The sequence below is a fragment of the Myxine glutinosa genome, chromosome 8 (genome assembly GCF_964187855.1).
Source record: "Myxine glutinosa chromosome 8, kmMyxGlut1.1, whole genome shotgun sequence".
NCBI classification, from domain to species: Eukaryota; Metazoa; Chordata; class Myxini; order Myxiniformes; family Myxinidae; genus Myxine; species Myxine glutinosa.
Genome location: NC_136268.1, coordinates 37,493,517 through 37,516,291, shown reverse-complemented (window position 1 = coordinate 37,516,291; position 22,775 = coordinate 37,493,517). Strand labels below are relative to the sequence as shown.

The 22,775-nt window shown below is 45.6% G+C and overlaps 1 protein-coding gene across 19 annotated transcripts in view; it reads left to right on the top strand.

Moving 5' to 3' along the window:
• The window catches only part of LOC137432425 (calcium/calmodulin-dependent protein kinase type II delta chain), a 268,454-nt gene extending 252,095 nt beyond the window's left edge, over nt 1-16,359 (top strand). For 11 of the 19 annotated variants that reach the window (XM_068124358.2, XM_068124356.2, XM_078783195.1 and 8 more), the window contains one exon: nt 13,127-14,666. The gene's annotated coding sequence lies outside the window, so the exon portion shown is untranslated. Of the gene's footprint in view, nt 1-13,126 lie in introns of all 19 variants that reach the window. The other 8 variants (XM_068124347.2, XM_068124345.2, XM_068124341.2 and 5 more) reach the window with 1 other exon arrangement.
• The last annotated feature ends 6,416 nt before the right edge of the window (nt 16,360-22,775 follow it).

Genomic DNA, 22,775 nt, shown 5'->3' with positions numbered 1-22,775 from the left:
GCGGCAAGCAGCGCGGGGCCCCCGCCCGTGGCGTGCTTGTCTGACGTACCGGCGGGAACGACACTCACCTGCGCTCCCATGTCGCACAGGTAACGGCGCCCGGATAAGGTGTCCGTTATGAACAGCAGGCTGCTCGAACGGCCGGCGCTCATCGCCACTATTGAGCGCCGGCCCGGGCGTTTCCCGACCTGTTTAAGGAGCATGGCGGATGACACTGCCGAGCCTCGTGGCCGAACTTGGCATGGAACCAGCACCAGGTGGTGGAGCTGGAGGAGTGCGGCTGGCTCCGCCAGGCCGGTGGAGTTGGCGGTTTTCCCCGCGGTGGCGGTTTTCGCCGCGGCGGTGGGCGGGGCGTGGCGGCGGTCACGAGGTGCGTATCAGCATGCTGCGTATGCTGTGTAAGCTGATGCTGTGGATCAGCATCATCAGCAGCATCAGCCTCGAGGTCCGTGACGGCCGCACCGACTCTCGCCCGTGTATCCGAAGCCGCGAAGTACCTGTCCGCCTCGGCTGCCAATGCTCGGGGTTCCGTTAGCACGGTCCCGGCCAACGCGAGGCGAACCTGTGCTTGAAGTTGGCGACGGAAAAGCGCCCGGAATAGAGAACCGGGGGCTTCGGCGCCCAACAGTGACAGCATATGGTCCATATCGGGACCATATGAAGGGACCATATCACGTCGGGGTCACCATATGAAGCGCGATGCTGCGCGCGCTAATGCTTACGCAAGGAGCAAGCGGACAACGCGGTTCATAAAAGAGTCTTTATTGAAAGTACTCAAACTGCAGCACTGAGCTGCTCCGGGCTGCGCGCCCCGTGTATATCTTGAGGCCACGCCTCTCTCTTGGGCGTGGCCGCCGCCCACTCGGTGCGCGGAATGATGTCACCACGCCAGTGGGCTTTCGTGTCCGCCACATATATATATATATATATATAAATTTCTTTAAGCGAGGCTGTCATTCTCATTCTGGGGTTAGTGCTTTTTTTATTTAACAACAATAATTTTTAACTTAATTCATACTTCCATGGGATAGGGTGTCACTCCACTGTACCTGCGATGTGTTTTTAAAATTCCTCGGCCATTTCAACCAGAAGCAATCAGCTTGCTATTGCTTGCCAAGCCAGCCGTTCCTTATCACCCATTTTGTTGGAGTGCTTGCTGGAGTGCTTAAGCCACTTCACGAGGGATCTTAATTAATTGGTCACAAGGCCGGGAAAGTTTGGGTGTGTTGTAATTGTAACACCCTTTTTGAAAATGATTAACCACCACTTGGTGAACGCTATGCAGGCTCCTTTTGCAAGCCATGGTGTTACAGTAGAAAATATTCAGGCTGCTTTTGCAAGCCATGGCATTACAGTAGACAGAGCTCCCTTTTTGTTTTTATTCAGGCTGCTTTTTCAAGCCATGGCGTTACAGTAGAAAGAGATCCCTTTTTGTTTTTACGTACCATTTTTTTATTGACTAACATTTTTGTGCGATATACTAACCCTCCCCTCCCTGCCTCTCCCTTCCATCCTGCCCCTCCCTCTCCCTTCTCTCTTTCCCTCTTTCCCTTCTCCTCCCCTTCCCTTCTCCTCCCCCTCCATCCTCTCCTCCCCCCCTTCTCCCTCTCTCCCCTCCTCCCCCCTCTCTTCATATTCCCATCAGGAAGCGACTCATTGTTACCCGGCAACAGCGGGTATAGTCCGTGGGCTGAGTAGGGTTTACATGCACCTCCCCCCCACAACTTAACTTCCCGGGTATGTCCATGTACCCCCCACCCTAGGGGTTAGGAAAAACCATGTTAACAGAAAAAAAACTCATTCCCAAGGTACGTCGCACGCATATTTTGATGTTACCCCCCCTGTGTCAGTGATTTCCGAAAATTAGGGGTAGGCGAAATTCAAATGGCCATAACTTTTTACCTAGTCATCCTATGGTTGCATATGACCCCTCAAAATGTTTGTCCTGGGACACTCTTTACAATGATATGTGTTATATGCAAATGAGATCACTAATGAGGTCACCAGAGGTCAAACTATGAGGGAATGAGTTTTTTTTCTGTTAACATGGTTTTTCCTAACCCCTTGGGTGGGGGGTACATGGACATACCCGGGAAGTTAAGTTGTGGGGGGTGCATGTAAACCCTACTCAGCCCACGGACTAGTACTTTTGCTAGTAGATATGTATATATACTGAAACGCAAAAGAAACTTACCACCTTTGAAACCTTTAAATATCAACAATAACACTGCGTGTAGTAAATGTGTGAACTTATTTGTGGACAATAGTGTCCTCACTGTCAGACAAAACGGTCACGGATGGTCACTTGAACCTTCAATGGTCACTTCATAGCACAGCTGTTGAACAGCCGTTTTGACTGTCAGTGATTAGCCAAGGGGTACGGGATGATTTTAATGAGCTGCACGTGATGTCTTGATATTGGCTTTAAAAAGGCCAGTGCAAAATGGGCATTTTGACCGAAAAATTTGACCATTTTTGCCATTTTGACCAACTCCAAAAAGACCGAAAACGCAAAAGAAACTTACCACTTGTTTGAAATGTAATAAAATTGTAACAGTTCAAAACAAAACAAACCAACAATTGCTAATTGAAACATTGGCATTTTATTGATGACATGTCAAGTTTTTGACCAAGATACACCATCTCATCAGTTTGTTCTACAGTACAGAACAGCACAGGGTGCAATGTCAGTCCCCTTTCAATAGCGTGTGTGGCCACCATTGTTTTGGATACAGGCAGTGCATCGTCGGCATATACTGCCTACCAGTCTTTGGATGGATTGCTGCTGGATTCTGTCCCACTCAGTCCTCAATGTCTGAAGCAGCTCTGCCCGTGTCCTGGCCCTGCCAACTACGCGTCTCCCAAGCTCATCCCACAGGTGCTCTATGGGATTCAGGTCAGGGGAGAGTGCAGGCCACTGCATGGTGTTGATGTTCTCGCCTTGGAGAAATGCAGTGGTAAAGCGAGCAGCATGGGGACGAGCGTTGTCATGCTGAAAGGTTCTCAGTTCTGGGTGGTCTAGCAGGAATGGCAGCAGATGAGGTCGCAGGATGTTATCCACATACCGCTGGGCATTACGATTCCCATCCACAACCACCAGTGGTGTCCTGTACCGGCCTGATATGGCGGCCCACACCATCACACTTGGGCCACCCCACCTGTTGGCTTGACGCACGCACCAATCGGCATATCGCTTGCCAGTTCTTCTCCAGACACGCTCACGCCCATCAGGACTGTCCACACAGAACCTTGACTCATCGCTGAAAACGACCTCGTTCCACTGTGCCAAGATCCACCGCTGATGCTGCTGGCACCATCTCTGTCGGTTGCGGCGATGGGCAGCCGTCATCACGGGGCCTCTGTATGGTCTTCTGGCAGTCAGACCATAGTCATGCAGTCGTCTTCGTGCAGTATCATTGGAGATCCGTGGGTTTGCACGCTCCGGAGTTTCTGCCGCAGTGCGGGATGCTCGACGGAATCGATCCCGCAGGTGACTTCGGACCATCTGCCTGTCCTGCCTTGCAGTGGTGACTCTTGGCCTCCCTGATCGAGGTCTGTCATCTGCAGAGTTGTGGAGGGTGTCTCTGTCCACCAGGGCCGATATTGTCTGGTGTGAACAGCCAAGGCGACGTGCCACCTCACGGTAGCTCAGTCTGCCTTGCAGCATGCCCAGGGCACGCTGCCGTTGATCCCTTGACAATCGTGGCATGTTGATTGAAATGCCCATTTTGCACTGGCCTTTTTAAAGCCAATATCAAGACATCACGTGCAGCTCATTAAAATCATCACGTACCCCTTGGCTAATCACTGACAGTCAAAACGGCTGTTCAACAGCTGTGCTATGAAGTGACCATTGAAGGTTCAAGTGACCATCCGTGACCGTTTTGTCTGACAGTGAGGACACTATTGTCCACAAATAAGTTCACACATTTACTACACGCAGTGTTATTGTTGATATTTAAAGGTTTCAAAGGTGGTAAGTTTCTTTTGCGTTTTCGGTATTTTTGAAGTTGGTCAAAATGGTCAAATTTTTCGGTCAAAATGACCATTTTGCACTGGCCTTTTTAAAGCCAATATCAAGACATCACGTGCAGCTCATTAAAATCATCCCATACCCCTTGGCTAATCACTGACAGTCAAAACGGCTGTTCAACAGCTGTGCTATGAAGTGACCATTGAAGGTTCAAGTGACCATCCATGACCGTTTTGTCTGACAGTGAGGACACTATTGTCCACAAATAAGTTCACACATTTACTACACGCAGTGTTATTGTTGATATTTAAAGGTTTCAAAGGTGGTAAGTTTCTTTTGCGTTTTCAGTCTTTTTTAAGTTGGTCAAAATGGTCAAATGTTTCGGTCAAAATGCCCATTTTGCACTGGCCTTTTTAAAGCCAATATCAAGACATCACGTGCAGCTCATTAAAATCATCCCATACCCCTTGGCTAATCACTGACAGTCAAAACGGCTGTTCAACAGCTGTGCTATGAAGTGACCATTGAAGGTTCAAGTGACCATCCGTGACCGTTTTGTCTGATAGTGAGGACACTATTGTCCACAAATAAGTTCACACATTTACTACACGCAGTGTTATTGTTGATATTTAAAGGTTTCAAAGGTGGTAAGTTTCTTTTGCGTTTCAGTATATATATATATATGTTGTGAAATTGTTTGTTTTTTTTTGGCCCTATCTTTAAAACATTTGATCCAGATCTGGATTCGGATCTTCTCCGAGCCCACCAAGTTTCATCTGAATCTGTCCATAACGTTTGGAAATATGCTATACATCGTTTTTGGCCCGATCTCTCAATGGTGAAGAATCGCTTTTTAAAAAATCTAGTATCCAGATCCGGATCTTCAACAAAATCTCATCATTTCGTCCTTGTCACACACCCAACATCTCTACAAACAAACAGACAAGGATGAAAACATAACCTCTGCTCACTTTCCGTGGCAGAGGTAATGACCACCGGTTCATGGTTGAGTGGGTCCGATTTGGAACCCTTCTTGTGAATCGGGTAGCATTTGCAATTCTCCAAGATGAAGGAAAGAGACCATCTAAAGCAGACCCGGAGAAGAGTTAGGATAAGGGAGAGGATATGGCCGAAGCACAGTACTTGAATATACAATGCCAATGCCAACATATCATGTTACAGAGGATGTGCCAAAGTTATGACCAGTATGTTGGTCATCTTTATGTTTGGCCCTGGCTCCTCGAAGGACTAATATACATTGCTTGTGGGCTATACAGAGATACTTTCAGGTCCCATGAGTTGGCTTTGCCTTCCAGTTGGAGAACGCATGCTGTGTTTTCACGATTGCCTCAGCACTTACCTCAGTATATGCCATCCTGAGAAGTATTGGATCAAGACATCCTTTATGGGTTTTTAATATGTTTGTCCATCTGCAATTGCAGTGGATACATTTGGCTGTGACCAAAGTAATATTTATAGTTTTTATTCTGAATCACCAGCAGTATCTTTGTTCTTGAGATTTTTTTTCACTCGTCACTACCTCAACATAAGCTTGCTGCAGCGCAGCAAAGGCCTTCTCTTCTGTGGATGCATTACTTGGTCTAAAATAGATGACCCAGATATGTACAGTATCTCAGAATAGGATTGTTAGTAAGTGAAAGGGGACACAGGGCGGTATTCTCCATCTTCCATTCACTTAATAGCAGAGCTGGCAACTCTGGCTTTGCCACAAGAGATTGCAGCCATACATGTATCTGGTAAGTGAGCTCATTTTAGGTGTTACAACAAGACTTCCTGTGTGGGGTGGAAGGTTGTCGAGATTTGTCTTTGCATTGAGAAACATCGCACTACACGTGTTGACTATGAGGTGTCGGGGGTCATAGTGGTGACAGACAAAGGATTCGACACGAGACACCATCTCGGGTTTGGGCCGCTGATCTCAGCCCATGTTATCTACCAGCTGAAGATACCCGTGTTATACCTTCACTGCAACTTGAAAGAGCCAACGGAGAATTTCAAGATCAAAATCGCCATCTTTCTGTGTCGTATGCTTCTTCATGTTGCCCTTTTTGCAGAAGCAAACACACATTTCACTTGTAATGCTTGTATCACATGACCTGTTGAATCAGATGGCAAATTCAACATTGATTCATGTTGTTTGAGTGGCGTAACAAAGTCAACTAACCTAAATGGCCTCCTGTGTCCAAGTTCCTTCTATTAAACAAATAACCACCTTTAGAGGCCATTTTTCCCCGCAAAGCGGGGGTTGGCCTTTTTCGGGGACCGTGGTTGTTGTTGTTTTTTGGTCCCCTTTTTGAAGCAATGTTTTACGGCCGGATGCCCTTCCTGCCACCAACCCTTTTTGTCGCCTTTTACGACAAGCAGGGAATTACCAGTGAACTGGTACTCAATTAGCCGACCTCGGAAGGATGACAGGCTGAGTCAACCCCCCTGGCGTTAATTCAGCGATCGACCGGGATTCGAACCCAGGATCCTAGGTATCCTAAGTTGGCACCGTAGCCGCTAGCACCAACACCAGGGTTCTACCCTTCTTCTATTCTACCCTCAAAACTCTTTCCAGCAGTTACACTTTGAAACGTGGTATTATACCTGTCATTAATTTAAAATTACCTTGATGCTAACGAATGGCAGCACCTTCTAAAATAATAAATCGTGTACTTCTTCATTGAACTCAATAAGCGTTTTGTTGGAAGCAGGTTTTATTTATTTATGATGGATAAAATGAACAAACATTATGCACCCCACTCTTACCCCGCGCACGCGAAGCGAAAAGTTGGGTTAAGCAATTGGCTCACTCCTGTCTGTCAGTCAAACAAAATTGAAAATCATTCCAAACAGGAAACCGAGTTTATTGTTTTTAAGGACGTCATAAAGGACACAAACAACAGGCACGAATAACTAATGTAATGTGTTAAATAAGGTGGTGTAAAAGACGCTGCATCAACGGCGGTAAATTTCCAAAAACAATTTTTCTAAAACCTGTAATATCTTTCTTTTATTTCAAATGAATTAGACACTTGAACACTGTAGAACACAAATAAACTCTTTGTTGCTTTCAAAACTCTTCCGTTTAGCAGTACTTGGACAAAATATTACGGCATTTTACGTCATCACGACCAATCAAATTTGTCGCTCATAGACGCTAGACATGTCCTCATTGCTCAAGACAGCGTGAGGTCATGTGTTCTATGAACTATGTAGTTAATGATTTATTTCATTTGTTTGTTTTTTTAAATGCCTTAAAGAAAATAATTGCTTTTTCCATATCTGTGATTCCACAAGAAATTCTCAATCACTTCCTGCTTCTTCGAACAAGAACATTCATTGGGGCAAAGCAATTGCAAAGCAATTCAATTCATTCATTGCAAAGCAATTCTCCCTCTTGTTACTTGCAAAATCGAAGATTTTTTCAAGTATATTGGTTGGTCTTGTGCGTTATTCTGTCTGTTTATCTGTTTGTATGTCAGTCGCCTACAGGACACAATTTTATACCGATCTTCACGAAACTTCACCAGATTTTTTTTTTTTTTTTTTTTTTTTTTGTATACAAGGTCGAGGCTCGTGAAAGAGCGAACATTAATCACACAGAAAGACAAACCGACACATAAAACATATAACATAGGGAGCGGTAGACAAGATGGGGAGAGAGGGGGAAGGACACAAACACAACATTTGAGAGCAGGGACCGAGAGACATGGAGACATCGAGAGATCTGAGAGAGGGCGAGGGCTTTGGGGGGGGGGGGCGTGGGAAGGGGGCGGTGGGAGAGGTATAAAACATATGGACACTGCCAGGACTTCCAGGAAAGAAGTTGGAATTTCAAACAAGGTGGATCTGGGGTGGATTAGCGGGGGTAGAAAAGATCAAGGTTTTGGATGGGGGAAGATAAGAGATGGTGGTGAACAGCTGTTTTAAAGACCTGGAGGGAGGAGTGGGATTGAAGGGAGTGAGGGAGTTTGTTCCAGAGGCGGGAGAAAAGAGGAATGAAAGAGTGAAGGTGAGCAGAGAGCCGAGATTTCGGCAGTTTAACCATCAGAGGGTTGCTGGCAGATCTTGTGCGACCTGTAGGAATATTTGGGGGACAGAGCACAGAGAGAGCTGGGGGTGCAAGGCCGGAGAGGAGTCGGTAGAAGACAGAAAGACCACCTACCTGCCTGCGGTGAGTGAGTGAAAGGCCCTCAGAGATAGCTTCATCGCGGGAGATTCCAATAATTCTGAAAGCTTTGGTTTCAACAGCGTGAAGCCGAGCTAGGTGTGAGGCAGGAGCACCGGCCCATAGGGGAGAACAGTATTCCATTGAGCTGCGGATGAAAGCCTTGTATGTGGTGAGGAGCTCAGGTGTGCCGAGGAAGGACTTCGCACGACGGAGGATGCCCAGTCGGCGACTGGCTTTGGAGGCCAGCTTTGAAATGTGGTTTTCCCAAGAAAGATCATGGCAGATAGTGAGACCCAAAATCTTGAGCGACAGAACTTCTTGGAGAGGATTGTTGAGAAAGTAGATGGGAGGGTTGTCCAGTCGATCTTTTCGGAGAGACATAGTAAGAGTGTGAGATTTGTCAGGATTGAAAGACATGTTCCACTTGTTTGACCAGTCTGTGATTTTGTCCAGGTCTTCAGAGAGTGAGGAGGCAGCAGACTGCCGATCTGAGGGAAGAGGAATGGAGCGGCAGAGAGTGGAGTCATCAGCAAAGAGATACAGAGGATTTTCGAGAGAGTCAGAGAGATCATTGATGAAGACCAGAAAAAGCACGGGGCCCAGAACACTGCCTTGGGGAACTCCAGCCTGAACAGGAAGAGGAGATGAGAGAAACCCATTCAGGGCCACACGTTGACGACGACTAGAGAGGAAGTCCGCCAGCCATGCGTGGAGATTTCCATGGATACCAAAGGAGGAGAGTTTGGTGAGCAGAGCGGGGTGCCAGACCGTGTCGAAGGCACGTGATATGTCGAGGGAGACAGCTCTAATTTCCTGTTTGGCATTGAGGACCTCCATCCATTGTTGAGACAGCAGAAGCAGCATGTCCAGAGTAGAGTGACCTGGTCTGAAACCAAATTGATGATCAGAGATCAAGCCATTGGAGAAGAGGAAAGATTTCATATCAGAAGCAATGATGGATTCCATGACTTTGCTGATAATTGGGAGAAGGCTGATTGGTCTGTAGTTGCTAGGATCTGTTTTTGCACCTTTTTTGTGCAAAGCGGTGATGTTGGCTGATTTCCAAGCAGATGGCAGTTGACCTTGAGCAAAAGAGAGGGTGAAGAGAACAGAGAGAGGGTGAGATAGAGCAGCAGAGCAGGATTTTAGGACCCGTGGGCTGATGCCGTCGGGTCCAGTTGCAGAATCAGAGTCGAGGGTTGACAGAAACTTTTCCACCTTGTCAGGAGGAAAGGACACGGAGTCCAGGAGCAGCAGGGTACGACTGGGTATGGTGGGTACAGAGAGGGATGGGTTTGGGACACAAGATTTAGAGGCAAACACAGAGTTGAGGCATTCAGCTTTTTCACGTGCGGAGTCAGCTGTGTAGCCGTTTGAGGTAAGGGAGGGGATGGAGGGGGAACAAACACCAGAAACGGATTTGACCAGACGCCACCAGGATTTGGAAGAGGGAGACAGATAAGAGAGTTCGGTCTTGAGAACGGAGAGATATTGTTTCCTGGCTCTCCTGAGGGTGGACACACACTTGTTTCGGGCTTTGTGAAAGGAAATGAGATTTCCTTCCGTTGGATTTGCTTTCCAGGAGACGAAGGCAAGTTGTTTCTGGGCAACAGCCTCACCACAAGATTCCGTGTACCATGGACGGGAGGAAGGGTAAGACAACTGAAGACGAGATGGGATAAATCTGTGCATGAGAGAGAGCAATTTACTTTGGAAGAATTCCCAGGATGAGTTGATGTCAGAGGTGGTAGAAATGGGAGACCAGTCCAGATGATTGATGGCTGCTTGAAGACCGTGCCAGTTGGCCTGAGTGAAATGCCAGACTCGTCGACGCTGAGCAGGCTCCCTGAGGATGGTCAGAGAGATGTCCACTTTAACAAGGACATGATCAGATGATCCGATCGGAGCAGAAGAAGAGCAGCAGACATTTTCAGGGAAGTTAGTCATAACCAAGTCCAGAAGAGAAGATGTTCCGTTGACTGAGATCCGGGTCGGGAAATTGACAGATTGTGTCAGTCCCAGTGAGTCGCAGAAGTCCTTTGCTGAGGAGCCATGGCTGGTGAGAGAGGTACCCACACCCAGCCAACTGGCATGATGACAGTTGAAATCACCACATATGAGGAAGAGAGAGTTGGGATGAGTAGATAGAAGTTGGTCCATATCATCAGACAGCGAGATGTAGATGGAGTCATCACTGTTTGGTGGACGGTACAACACACATATGAACAAGAGGTGGGAGCGAAGGGGAAGCCGTAGCCAGAGGTATTCCTGGGGGTGAGGTGGAGAGAGTGCAGTGCAGGGCGAGTGAGGAAGAGAGTTTTTGATAAAGATAGCAACCCCGCCTCCAGGACGAGGCTCAGGTCTATCATACCGGAGGAGCGAGTAGCCCGGGAGAGATACTATGGAATCAGAGACATCATAAAGGAGGAAAGTTTCTGTTAAGCAGATCACGTCTGGTTTGACAGAAGCAACCTGTATGGAGAGATCAGTTATGTTTGAACGAAGGCCCCGGATGTTTGAGGTCCATACCGTTAATGAAGAGGAAGGGGGAGCATCAGATACAGAACAGGGGGGAGGAGGGGTAGGGTAAGATGTGGAAGAGGTGGAAGAGGTAGGGAGAGCTGTTGAAGGTGTGTCAGAGATTTCAGAATAGCTCGGAGAAAGGGAAGGATGGGGCGGACAAAAGGTTTGATGGTGATTGGGTGAGCCACAATGAGGTGTTATTTGAGGAGGGGGAAGAGCGAGGCAGAAGGTTGGGGGAGATGGAGGTGAGAGTTTGAAGGGGGAAGAAGCGGGGAGGACGCTTTGAGGAGGGGGAGTGAGAGGGGGGAAATTGAGAAGCAATGAGGGTGGGGAGATTTGAAGGGGAGGGGTGAGGGGGAAGTTTGGGAGGGAAGGGGCAAGGGGAGGGATTTGAAAGGGATGGGATATGGGGGAGATTTGGAGGGGAGGGGTGAGGCAGGAGTCTAGGAGGGGAGGGGCGAGGAGGCGTCTTGGCGGGGAGGGGTGAGGGGGTCGTTTAGGAGGGAGGGGGCTAGGGGGGAGATTTGAAAGGGATGGGTGATGGGGAAGATTTGGAGGGGAGGGGTGATGGGGAAGATTTGGAGGGGAGGGGTTATGGGGAAGATTTGGAGGGGAGGGGTGAGATTGGATTTTTGAAAGTGTACGATTTATGGGAAACGAACATTTATTGCAAAATGAGTTGCTTGTGACCTTCGAGTTAAAAATACGTTTAAGGACGCTGGATGGAGGATGGAGTGCAGGAGAGTTTAGGGAATGTAGAAAAAAGGCACTATAGGAGATGGATATTTTTTTTGGGATGAATTGATTTGGTGAGCAAGTCGAAAGCAGCCTTTTAAAGAAGAAGAAGAAAAAGGTGTTATAAAATATGACGGAATACATAACTTGAGGGGAAAGTGTAAACATTGAAGGTTAATGAGTGAAAACTATCTGGGGAAATGGGGGAGAAACACGTGGTCGAAGAACGAACGAACGAATAAGAATGAATAAACGAATGATAACAGAGAAGGAAAATGTTTATTTTATTTTATTTTTATTTTTATTTTTTTTATTTTTTTTGAGTTGAGATTTACACAAGGAAGTAGGCTATGGGTGAAAAGACTGGGAATACAGAGAACGAAAGTTATTGGATCACAAAAGACGGACCGCTGAGAGAAAAACAAAGCCTCAAGGTTGTACAGTGCACACTGTACAAGGCCTCAAGACACGACACGGCAAACAGACGATCAATTTATGAAAGATAAACACCGAGAAACAACCAAAGTTGCACACAATAACTTCACACACCGAAAGATAAATACAGTTTCGACAAAATTCGACAAAATACAATTGTGAACAGACTTAACTTCGAAAAACGTGGAGACCGTGTGGAGCTTCGAAAATCCCTGCCGCCGTCTCCAAGATCTCGCGAGATCTCAATGGTAGAGTTGGTCAGAAGATGGTAGAGTTGGTCAGAAGAATGAATGAATGAATGATCGTTTTAAGGCCATTTTCCCCGCTGGAGCCGGGGTTAGCCTTGCGGGCCACATGACAATCATGATTCCCTGTTTGAGGCAATGTTTTTATGGCCGGATGCCCTTACTGACGCCAACGCTTGGTCACGCTCTTACGATGCGCAGGGATACGATGTACCTATTCTAAACCGGGGTACACACCGGGATCATTCATCCCAGCAAGCTGGTACTCAATTTGCCGACCTCGGAAGGATGACAGGCTGAGTCAACCCCCCTGGTGTTCATTTAGCGATCGACCGGGATTCGAACCCGGGATCCTAGGATCCCAAGCCGGCACCCTAACCGCTAAGCCAACACCAGGTCAGAAGGAAGAAGCCTATTGTTTTTGGGAGCTTCAGTCTAAAATTGGCATTTTTCAACCAATTGACCTGAAAATTGAACAGCATTTGCATATCGAGTCACTAAATTGGGAAGCCTACTATTTTTGAGGTCAAAAGATCAAAGGTCAACTCAAGGTCAAACTTCCAAAATCATCAATTTTCATCTGAAAAATAATCAATTTTAATCCGATTGGCCAAAGTTTTGATGAAGGACGTCAATTTTAATCTTAATGAAATGGGCAATTTGATGTATCCATGGCAACTTTTTATTTTGGGGAGGGGGTGGATTTTGCAACTATCGTGCTATGCATGGCGTCTTCTTGTTTTTGTTATTTTTGGCACAGAATGCGGCATTATACACCGCCCAAATAAAGTGTTTACTGGTGCGAAATTTTCCAGACTTTTCCCCTTACCCTTTAACATTTTGATCTAAAACTTGGTAGGGGACATGTATTGCAAAGGAATTTTCCCTCTTGTTTATTTTATAACATTGCAGATGTTGGTGGCAAACTGTAAACCTTATTTATTTATTTTTGTTGTTCTTTTCCCAGCCATTGTAAAAACATTACTCACGCTCTTCTGCATTCCGCTGTTCCTCCACCGTGCTCCCGGATCTTTGCAGGTGGGCAGTGGGTGAGAATTTGCGTGTTGGAGGTGCTCTCCTGATTCAGCGGGGCAGTTGCCGGTGTAAGAAAGGAGAACAGGGCAAGTTTGAATCGACCACCAGTCCTGACCCTTCCCAACTCACCCCTTTTGCCCATATGCAGCCTTTGCTCTTTCAGCACCTTGGTAATCTCTTGGTGCCATCTGCTCTATCTCTCTCTTTCCTGTAAACCCCCAAGGCACAAAAGTCTACCCTGTCTCGTGCAGGCTGGCTGAAAATCTGTTGCATGAATTTAATTGCGTAAATTACTGATTATTATAATGGTTGTGTCAAAACAAACAATGTTTTTGCAGTTTTCACCCTGGCATGATTTGTCCTGTGAGTGTATCTTCATGGGCAGGTTGTTTGTGACGAGGGCTCCGTTGGGCATGGCCCACTTTAGCGTTGTCCATTGAAGAGTTCCTGGCGTACGTTAAGTTTTTATCCATCCCTTGATGGTGAAACATCGTTCTGGATCGAGTACATCTCATCGATATTTTAGAATGTCTCAGAGGTTACTGCTGTGTTTTGCCATCGTTATTCCATCCAACTTTTTCTTTGTTGTTTATATCCGATTTTTAAAATGGAGCGCTGTGGGGCATGCCGCAACCGGCTGCTCGAAAAGACCGATTGAAGGTGATAGGGTATTGCTTTTTTTCATAAAGAGGCATCTCAAGTGGTAGGTGCAGGATGCTCTGAAACAGGCCATTGTGCTTAAAATGGCTTTTGACTAATAACCCTAAGGCGTGCCTGATTTGGAGACAAACTTATAGGATTCGCAATCTCAAAAGATGTCCCCATCAGGTTTAATGATGCGTTTATGAGAGCTTATTTGTGCAAAGGTAATGCTGCGGACCATCAAATCATTCATCAGGTTGTTGTTGTTGTTGTTTTTTTGTCCCTTTCTTTTCGTTCCTATTGCTGAATTTTTCTCTTTTACTCGTCCCGATTTGTTTCGTTTGAACCAGTGCGCTTTATAATCATGCTATATGTTTCTTTTTAATTTGTTTGGGGTTTCTGTGTATCACTAATCCTTAATCTGCTGTTGGTGGCTATCTCCGTGTCTTTTGTGCAATAACTTGGATGTAAATTTGTGGGTCATATTTGCAATCAGTTCTGGCCTTTTGATTGGGTGGATTTATTTTTCCCCGAGGTGATGGTTTTCGTCCGATCATGTAACTTTGATGTGGTATCCTTTTTTGTTTTGTTGTTTTAATGATCGCCCGTGTGTCCGATAACATGCCTGCTCCCAAATCTGACGCAGGTGGTGTGTATTCGTTTTCTTATATATATTTTTTTGGTAAACTCACTTTATCATGCTTGCCTATGTGAACAAGAAAGTCTGCCAAACAGCTGTTCCTGGTGCATGGTGTTTGTAATTTATTCTGGCAGTTTCCATTGATTGACGAAATAGAGGAATGTATGCACAGCTTTGTTTGGAGCTAATCCCGATGGCTCTAATGATTGTGAAAGCTAAATGCATCATCTTCCAGCGTGTATTAAATGTTTAATATTTTGACTGATCCTCAATTTGCACACTTGTATGAGTCCCTACAACCTCCCTCCCTCCGACCCCTCCACCACTCTTCCTGATCTCTCAACTCTCTCTTCCTCCTTTCTCAACCTCTCCAACCCCCTTTCATTTTGTTCATCTTTTCCTGTCCACTCCTTCCCTCTTTGGTACACCGCCCTGTTCACCCATCACACGCCCATTTCCATCAATCATCCTCTTTACCTCCAGACTGTCATCAACGCATTCTCTTCTCCAGCAGTTCCTTCTCTTCTCGATCACCTTCATTTCCCCCGAAACCACTCTCTTTCCCTCCTCCACATTTGTCCCCTTTATTTCTCATCCCCACGTTCTCTCTCGGCATGATGGTTGTATTTCGACAAGTAATGTGCTGCATTTATAGATATTGCTATTAGAATGTGGTGAAGAATCGCTGAAACAATTTTGAGCCTCTTCCATGTTTCAGGATCGGTTGAGATGATGGTATTTTAATTGAGCAATTTCATCTTCAGCATTTTTGAAATGCAAGCAATCTAGTTTCTGTATAAAATGGACAACAATTTAAACGCATGGGGCATGTGGTGTACAGTTGTAAGCACTGGCGAATGTTTCTTACCTGTGCATCCTTTACCAATCGCTGCAAAAAGGTTTTTTCTTGTCGTTTGTTCAAAACACGCTGTTGAGGGATTTAGCATGAACCAACTGCTCTCTGCACGGAAAACTTTCAAATGCCCATTCATGTCTTTGCGAGCTCGTCGTAATGCTGATCAATAACGCCTGTGGTTTCTCAAGTGCTTGTTGCATCCTGCATGATTAGTAACCCGGCGCCGGGAATTCTTGGTTTTTCCTACGTAGTTACTGTACCTCTTCTTTGTCTCTCTCTCTCTCTCTCTCTCTCTGTCTCTCTCTCTCTCTCTCTCTCTCTCTCTCTCTCTCTCTCTCCCCCCCCCCCCCCCCCATCTCTCCCTCTCTCTCCCCATCTCCCTCTTACTTTCTTTCTCTCTCCCCATCTCTCTCTTCCTTTCTTTCTCTCTCCCCATCTCTCTCTTCCTTTCTTTCTCTCTCCTCATCTCTTTCCCCATCTCTCCGTTACTATCACTCACCCCATCTCTCATTCTTTCCCTCTTCCTATCTCTCTCTCTCTTCCTTTCTTTCTCTCTCCCCATCTCTCTCTTCCTGTCTCTCACCCCATATCTCTTTCTATTGCTCTCCCCATCTCCCTTCTCCTTTCTCTCTCCCCATCTCTCTCTCATCCTTTCTCTCTCCCCATCTCTCTCTCAATCTCCCTTTCTCCATATATCGCTCCCCATCTCTCTCTCTCTCTCCCTTTCTCTCTCTCTATGTCTTTTTTTCTCCCCATATCTCTTTCTCTCTCCCAATATCCTTTTCCACATCTCACTTTCTCTCTCACATCTATTTTCTCCCTCTCTCTCCTTCTCTCTTCCCTTTTCTCTCCCCATCTCTCTCTTATCTCCTCTCCAACTCTCTCCCTCTCCTTTTCTAATCTTTCCACTTATTTCTTCTCTCTCTTTCCTCTCTCCTTGTTTGCTCTCTCTCCTATGTCTTTCTCTTCACCCGTCTCAGACGCTGATATCGTTTTGGGGATGGGAATGTGTTGTATTGCATTTTATTTCCGGTTCCCTTGCGAGGACGGTCATGACGTGTAGGACAACAAAAATAAACTTGCGTATGGATACCGAAACTTCTTTCCCATTATCCATTTGTTGGTACAACAAAATGGTAACAAGAGCTTGTCTGGTGTTGAACAAATGCAACGGAGCCACTAGAATCTTCGTTCGAATGCAATTTATACAGCTGTTGGTTGGTTACGATAAATATTGAGGATGCATAACCATGTTGCTCATTATCATAATTTTTTTCTCATTTAACCATAGAGTACAGTCGGACCCCGACATTCGTGATCAAAACATTAGCGGGTTCATAAATTGCGACCTGCTTCCACATTCGCAGCCCTGTGTCCCATGTATTCGCGGTTTTTCGAGAGCACAACAGTTCTAAAACATATCTTCCACCATCTATACACAAAGCAGCTGAACGCATGCAAAAAACATATCTTCCATGAGCCGCTTCTACATTAGTAGCCATATGCTTCACATCTTTCGTGGCGACAAAAAAATATTTTAGCTACGCTATTAGCAAGCTTTGCAAGACGTACCACAATTTGCACTCTGAACATAGTGTCACGGGATGTACCACCATTCACACTGTAAACATAGCTTAGCGGGATGTACCGCCATTCACACTGTAAACATAGCTTCATGGGATGTACCACCATTCACACTGTGAACATAGCTTCGCAGGATGTACCACCATTTGCACTGTAAACATAGCTTCATGGGATGTACCACCATTTACACTGTAAACATAGCTTAGCGGGATGTACTACCATTCACACTGTAAACATAGCTTCATGGGATGTACCACCATTCACACTGTGAACATAGCATCGCAGGATGTACCACCATTTGCACTGTAAACATAGCTTCACGGCATGTACCACCATTCACACTGTAAACATAGCTTCACGGGATGTACCACCATTCACACTGTAAACATAGCTTTGTGGGATGTACCACGATTCACACTGTGAACATAGCTTTGCAGGATGTACCATGATTCACACTGGAAACATAGCTTTGCAGGATGTACCACCATTCACACTGTGAACATAGCTTAGCGGGATGTACCACCATTCAGACTGTAAACATAGCTTTGTGGGATGTACCACGATTCACACTGTGAACATAGCTTTGCAGGATGTACCATGATTCACACTGTAAACATAGCTTTGCAGGATGTACCACCATTCACACTGTGAACATAGCTTAGTGGGATGTACCACCATTCAGACTGTAAACATAGCTTCATGGGATGTACCACCATTCATACTGTAAACATAGCTTCGCAGGATATACCACCATTCATGGGATTTTCCTCGATATTTGCGGATTTTCCCTGATTCAGGAACCAGCGTGATAGTAAGGGCATTTTATGAGATATTTCACAAATCTGTTAACTAAATTGTTACCAAAAAATTTCTTCACCAATATGTTTGTAAAGGTGTGTAATAACATGTGTTAAAATGTTGAAGTTCAACTCCCGTGGGAAACCCAGAAAAAAAGCTGTTGAATTCGGGTACCGAAAAATTATTTTCGAGAAATGTTTTTTTTTAAATCGGCCCTTAAGTAACTTATGAGGGGTCAAATAAGGGTTTTTCATGATTCTGAGTTGATTGTTAACATTTATATTTTCACTTTTACATTTACACACAAAGTAGCTTTTATTTCACATACATATATAATACTCAAGAGTTATTTCTCATTCACAATGTCAGAAGTTTCAACAGTCATTGTCTATGTCTTCTTCAGACTCAACAACATCATGACTGCAGTTTCATGACTGCAGATCAAAGGTCACTATAGCGACCCCAGCGCGCCGTATGCACTCTTTCAGAGTGGTGAAGATGGTGTTGAGGTCATTAGGGTCTCCTTCAATAACTGGGAAGAACTCGATCTGTGTGCTCTGCTTTGCATCATTAGCATGGATTCTCTTCATCCAGCCATTCCAGTTGGAGTGTGGGAACTCAGGATCGTTGGCTTTGATCACCCACCCCGCTGCCCAGAGTGTGTCACCTGGAGTGAGGAGTGGCTGATCATGAGCCAGGGAGGAGGAAAGCTCAGCGAGGGGGAGAAACATGATCGCGTTCGTTCCTATCTGTTTCCTGTTCGTAAATGGAATAATCTTTACTTCAGTTCCTCTCAGGATCTTCCTCTCAGGATCTTAGCTTTGTCGAGTGCCTTCAACTTCACCCGGGGGAAAGCTGCTGTTGTCTGTGGATCTGGCAAAGGTGGTGCCGGAGAGGTGACTTCGATCCAACCCATTGAGTGAAAGGGAGTGTTTCCGTGAATAGAGACAATGTTTAAATCTATATTGTCTCCAACAAACTGAGTGACTGCATTGTTTGTTTCCCCAACCTCCATAAAGACCACCTGATCATTACTTGACAATTCACTTTCACTGGCTGGCACTTTGGCTGTCATCACTGATTGATCCTCAAGCGCAGCATCAACCACAACCTCATCATTGATCTGTTCATCGGTTTCCTCCACAATGGTGTCAAGAGTGCCAGAAGTATCTGGAACATCATCTCCACTCCTACTATTAAGGAAGCAGTATTTGTAGTTTTGTGTCTCCGTGTAAGACTCAGTGTATCCCAGCCGGTGGAACTTGTTGAGCATCAATTTTGACCCAAATCTATGATCAAGTTGTATGGCAAGCCCCATTTGGTGTGGCAATACTCCAGACCGAGGTCGACAGGCCTTAATAAAATTCTGCCCCCAAACGGCAACTCTTTCGTCTGTCTTGACAATCGGTCTCAAGAACATCTGAAGGCTTGCAGGAACAAGTGTCAGCTGACTATCGATGTCAGTCATACTGTGTGTGGTGGGGTATGACTTTGGACCTAAATCAATCAAGGCAATATCATTGGATATGAACTTGAGTGCCGTCTTTATGATCTGAGTCTTCTCATCTCCATGGTCAAGATTAGCATGATGCCCTCGCAGAATATTGTCGGTGCCATCTTTGAGACAGAGTACATCTGCCCTTCTTTCCTGTGTTGTGAAATACAAGGTGTCTTCGTATTTCTCTAGAAGTTTTATCTTTAGCCAATGCTTTGAATAAGAAAGGCTCTTCTCTGGTGACTGATCAAACTCCTGCAGCTTTTCATGGACTTGGTCCATGTTCATTACCCCATGCTCTAATTCTGAGTCTAACCATTCGCAGAATTCAATAAAAACTGCCTCTCGCTCCTCATCAATACTCCTCTGTCCTCTCTTCCTTTTTCCTTCCTCATCAGTCTTGGACAAACTGTCACCTCTCGCAAACATAAGTTTGCATCGCAAATGGTACAGTGTTTCTTCTGCTACCAAGTCGTTGATCCCTTCCAGGCGTCCAGTGACTTCAGTGCCCCAGTCATCCCCGCGACTCCGTGCTGTCTTCAGCAAGCTTGCCTTCAGTGTATCTGCAGTCAAATTATCTGGCACTCTGTATTTCTTTCTAGCTTGTGCTGGATTATTTTTGTAGAGCTGGGCTGGTTGGTTGCAAAGAATGCATACATCCTTATACAGGAGGTCAACTGACTGTGATCTTCTAGAACTGCAGCCAGTTAATGAACTGAACTCACAAGTAGTGCGTCTTCTCTTCAACTTTGATGACTCTTTCTCTGCCTTTGATGCTTGAGCTGACTTCTTGGTGGTTGCAACAAAGTTGTTGTACAGATCATTTTTACACTTCTGGTGGTACCTCAGTTTTCCTTCCTTTTGAGCCTCCTTCATACGTTCCACAACAGTAACATTTTCGACAGTTTCTGCTTGTTTCAATAAAGTTGAGTATCCCTTTGGAGTTGCCTGTATGAGCCTTTCAGCTGGTGTATCCGAGCGTGCACAGATGAAGCAATTGAGCACAGGTGGAGTAACGTCTTCATCCATATTGCTAGACTCCATGTCCTGCAAAGTAGAAAATGAGATATATTTAGAAATTATTTTTCCACAAAGGAGTGTCTGTGGTGAAATATAAATGTTAACAATCAACTCAGAATCATGAAAAACCCTTATTTGACCCCTCATAAGTTACTTAAGGGCCGATTTAAAAAAATAAAAATTCTCGAAAATAATTTTTCGGTACCCGAATTCAACAGCTTTTTTCTGGGTTTCCCACGGGAGTTGACCTTCAACATTTTAACACATGTTATTACACACCTTTACAAACATATTGGTGAAGAAATCTTTTGGTAACAATTTAGTTAACAGATTTTCATATGTTTCCCTTACTATGAACCCTTTTCCCATTGAAACAATGCCCGAGGGGGCAAGGACAAAAATGATACTGCTCTTTTTTTTATTTTGTACACAGAATCGAGGCTCGTGAAAGAGCTAACATTTATCACACACAAAAAATCAAACAGACACACAAAGTATATAATAAGGGGAGCGGTAGACAAGATGGGGAGCGAAGGGGAAGCACACAAACACAACATTTGGGAGCAGGGACATCGGGAGATCTGTGGGAGGGAGAGGTCTTGGGGGGAGGAGACGTGGGAAGGGGGGGGGGGAGTGGGAGAAGTATAAAACACAAGGACACTGCAAGGACTTCCAGGAAAGAAGTTGGTATTTTTAAAAAATGGATCTGGGGTGTTCTTAGTGGGGGTAGAAAAGATCAAGGTTTTGGATAGGGGAAGATAAGAGATGGTGGTGAACAGCTGTTTTAAAGACCTGGAGGGAGGAGTGGGATTGAAGAGAGTGAGGGAGTTTGTTCCAGAGGCGGGAGAAAAGAGGAATGAAGGAGTGAAGGTGAGCAGAGAGTCTTGATTTTGGCAGTTTAACCATAACAGGGTTGCAAGCAGATCTTGTGCGACCTGTAGGAATATTTGGGGGACAGAGCCCAGAGAGAGCTGGGGGGGCAAGGCCGGAGAGGAGTTAGTAAAAGACAGAAAGACCACCAACCTGCCTGCGGTGAGTGAGTGAAAGGCCCTCAGAGTCAGCTTCATCGCAGGAGATTCCAATGATTCTGAAAGCTTTGGTTTCAACAGCGTGAAGCTGAGCTCGGTGTGAGGCAGGAGCACCGGCCCAGGAGGAAGAACAGTATTCCATTGAGCTGCGGATGAAAGCCTTGTATGTGGTGCGGAGCTCAGGTGTGCCAAGGAAGGACTTCGCACGACGGAGGATGCCCAGTCGGCGACTGGCTTTGGAGGCCAGATTTGAAATGTGGTTTTCCCATGAAAGATCATGGCAGATAGTGAGACCCAAAAGCTTGAGCGACAGAACTTCTTGGAGTGAATTATTCAGAAAGTGGATGGGAGGATTTTCCAGTCGGTCTTTTCGGAGAGACATAGTAAGAGAATGAGATTTGTCAGGATTGAAAGACATGTTCCACTTGTTTGCCCAGTCTATGATTTTGTCCAGGTCTGCAAAGAGTGAGGAGGCTGCAGACTGCCGATCTGAGGGATGAGGAATGGAGCGGCAGAGAGTGGAGTCATCAGCAAAGAGATGGAGAGGATTTTCAAGAGAGTCAGAGAGATCAATGATGAAGACCAGAAAAAGCACAGGGCCCAGAACACTGCCTTGGGGAACTCCAGCCTGAACAGGAAGAGGAGATGAGAGAAACCCATTCAGGGCCACACGTTGACTACGACCAGAGAGGAAGTCCACAAGCCATGAGTGAAGATTTCCATGGATACCATAGGAGGAGAGTTTGGTGAGCAGAGCAGGGTGCCAGACCGTATCGAAGAAACGTGATATGTCAAGGGAGACAGCTCTAATTTCCTGTTTGGCATTGAGGATGGATAACTTTGGCATTGATAACTCCAATTTCCTCTTGCACCTTTGTGCCATGTGGTGATCATAACTACCAAGTTTGGTGAATTTATGCCCAACAGTTTCGGAGGAGATAGCATGATGAATAGAGAAACAGAGCCGATTACAATATCCCCCCATTTTCTTTTTCAAGGGTGTGGGGATAATAAAAGAAAAAAACTATCCCCTTGTGGGGCTGGTGGTTATTTCTGCACGTTTTCTGAGAAGGTTTTATAATAAATTACCTGAATTTGAGGCGAAATCCCCCTTTCACCCACTCTAAATTGGCAGATCCAGAAGGTGATGACAAGTACCTCAGGTAGTGCATGATAGACTATGATCCAGGAGAGATATTGCAAATGACCGAGCTGAAAACACGGGTTTTCACAATTCTTCAAGAACAGCAAGATACACGTGAGTACAAAGTGGTCTAAATGGATGCGTAGCTGCCCGAGGTCCGTTGCTGGGGAGACGCAACCAAACAAAAAGGCTGAAATGGGCTGCGGAGGATGAAAGTGGATTATGAAACCTGGAAGAAGATGCTCCTTACAAATGAGTCCACCTTTGAACTGTTTGGCAATAATCAATGGCAGTTTGTCTAAAAGCGCACAGGGGATAACAGTCTGTGTACAACAGTTACAGTTAACGGACAATATGGGTCTGGACTGTTAACGGACAATATGGGTCTGGACTGTTAATGGACAATATGGGTCTGGACTGCATCTCAGCAAAGAGGGTCAGAGAT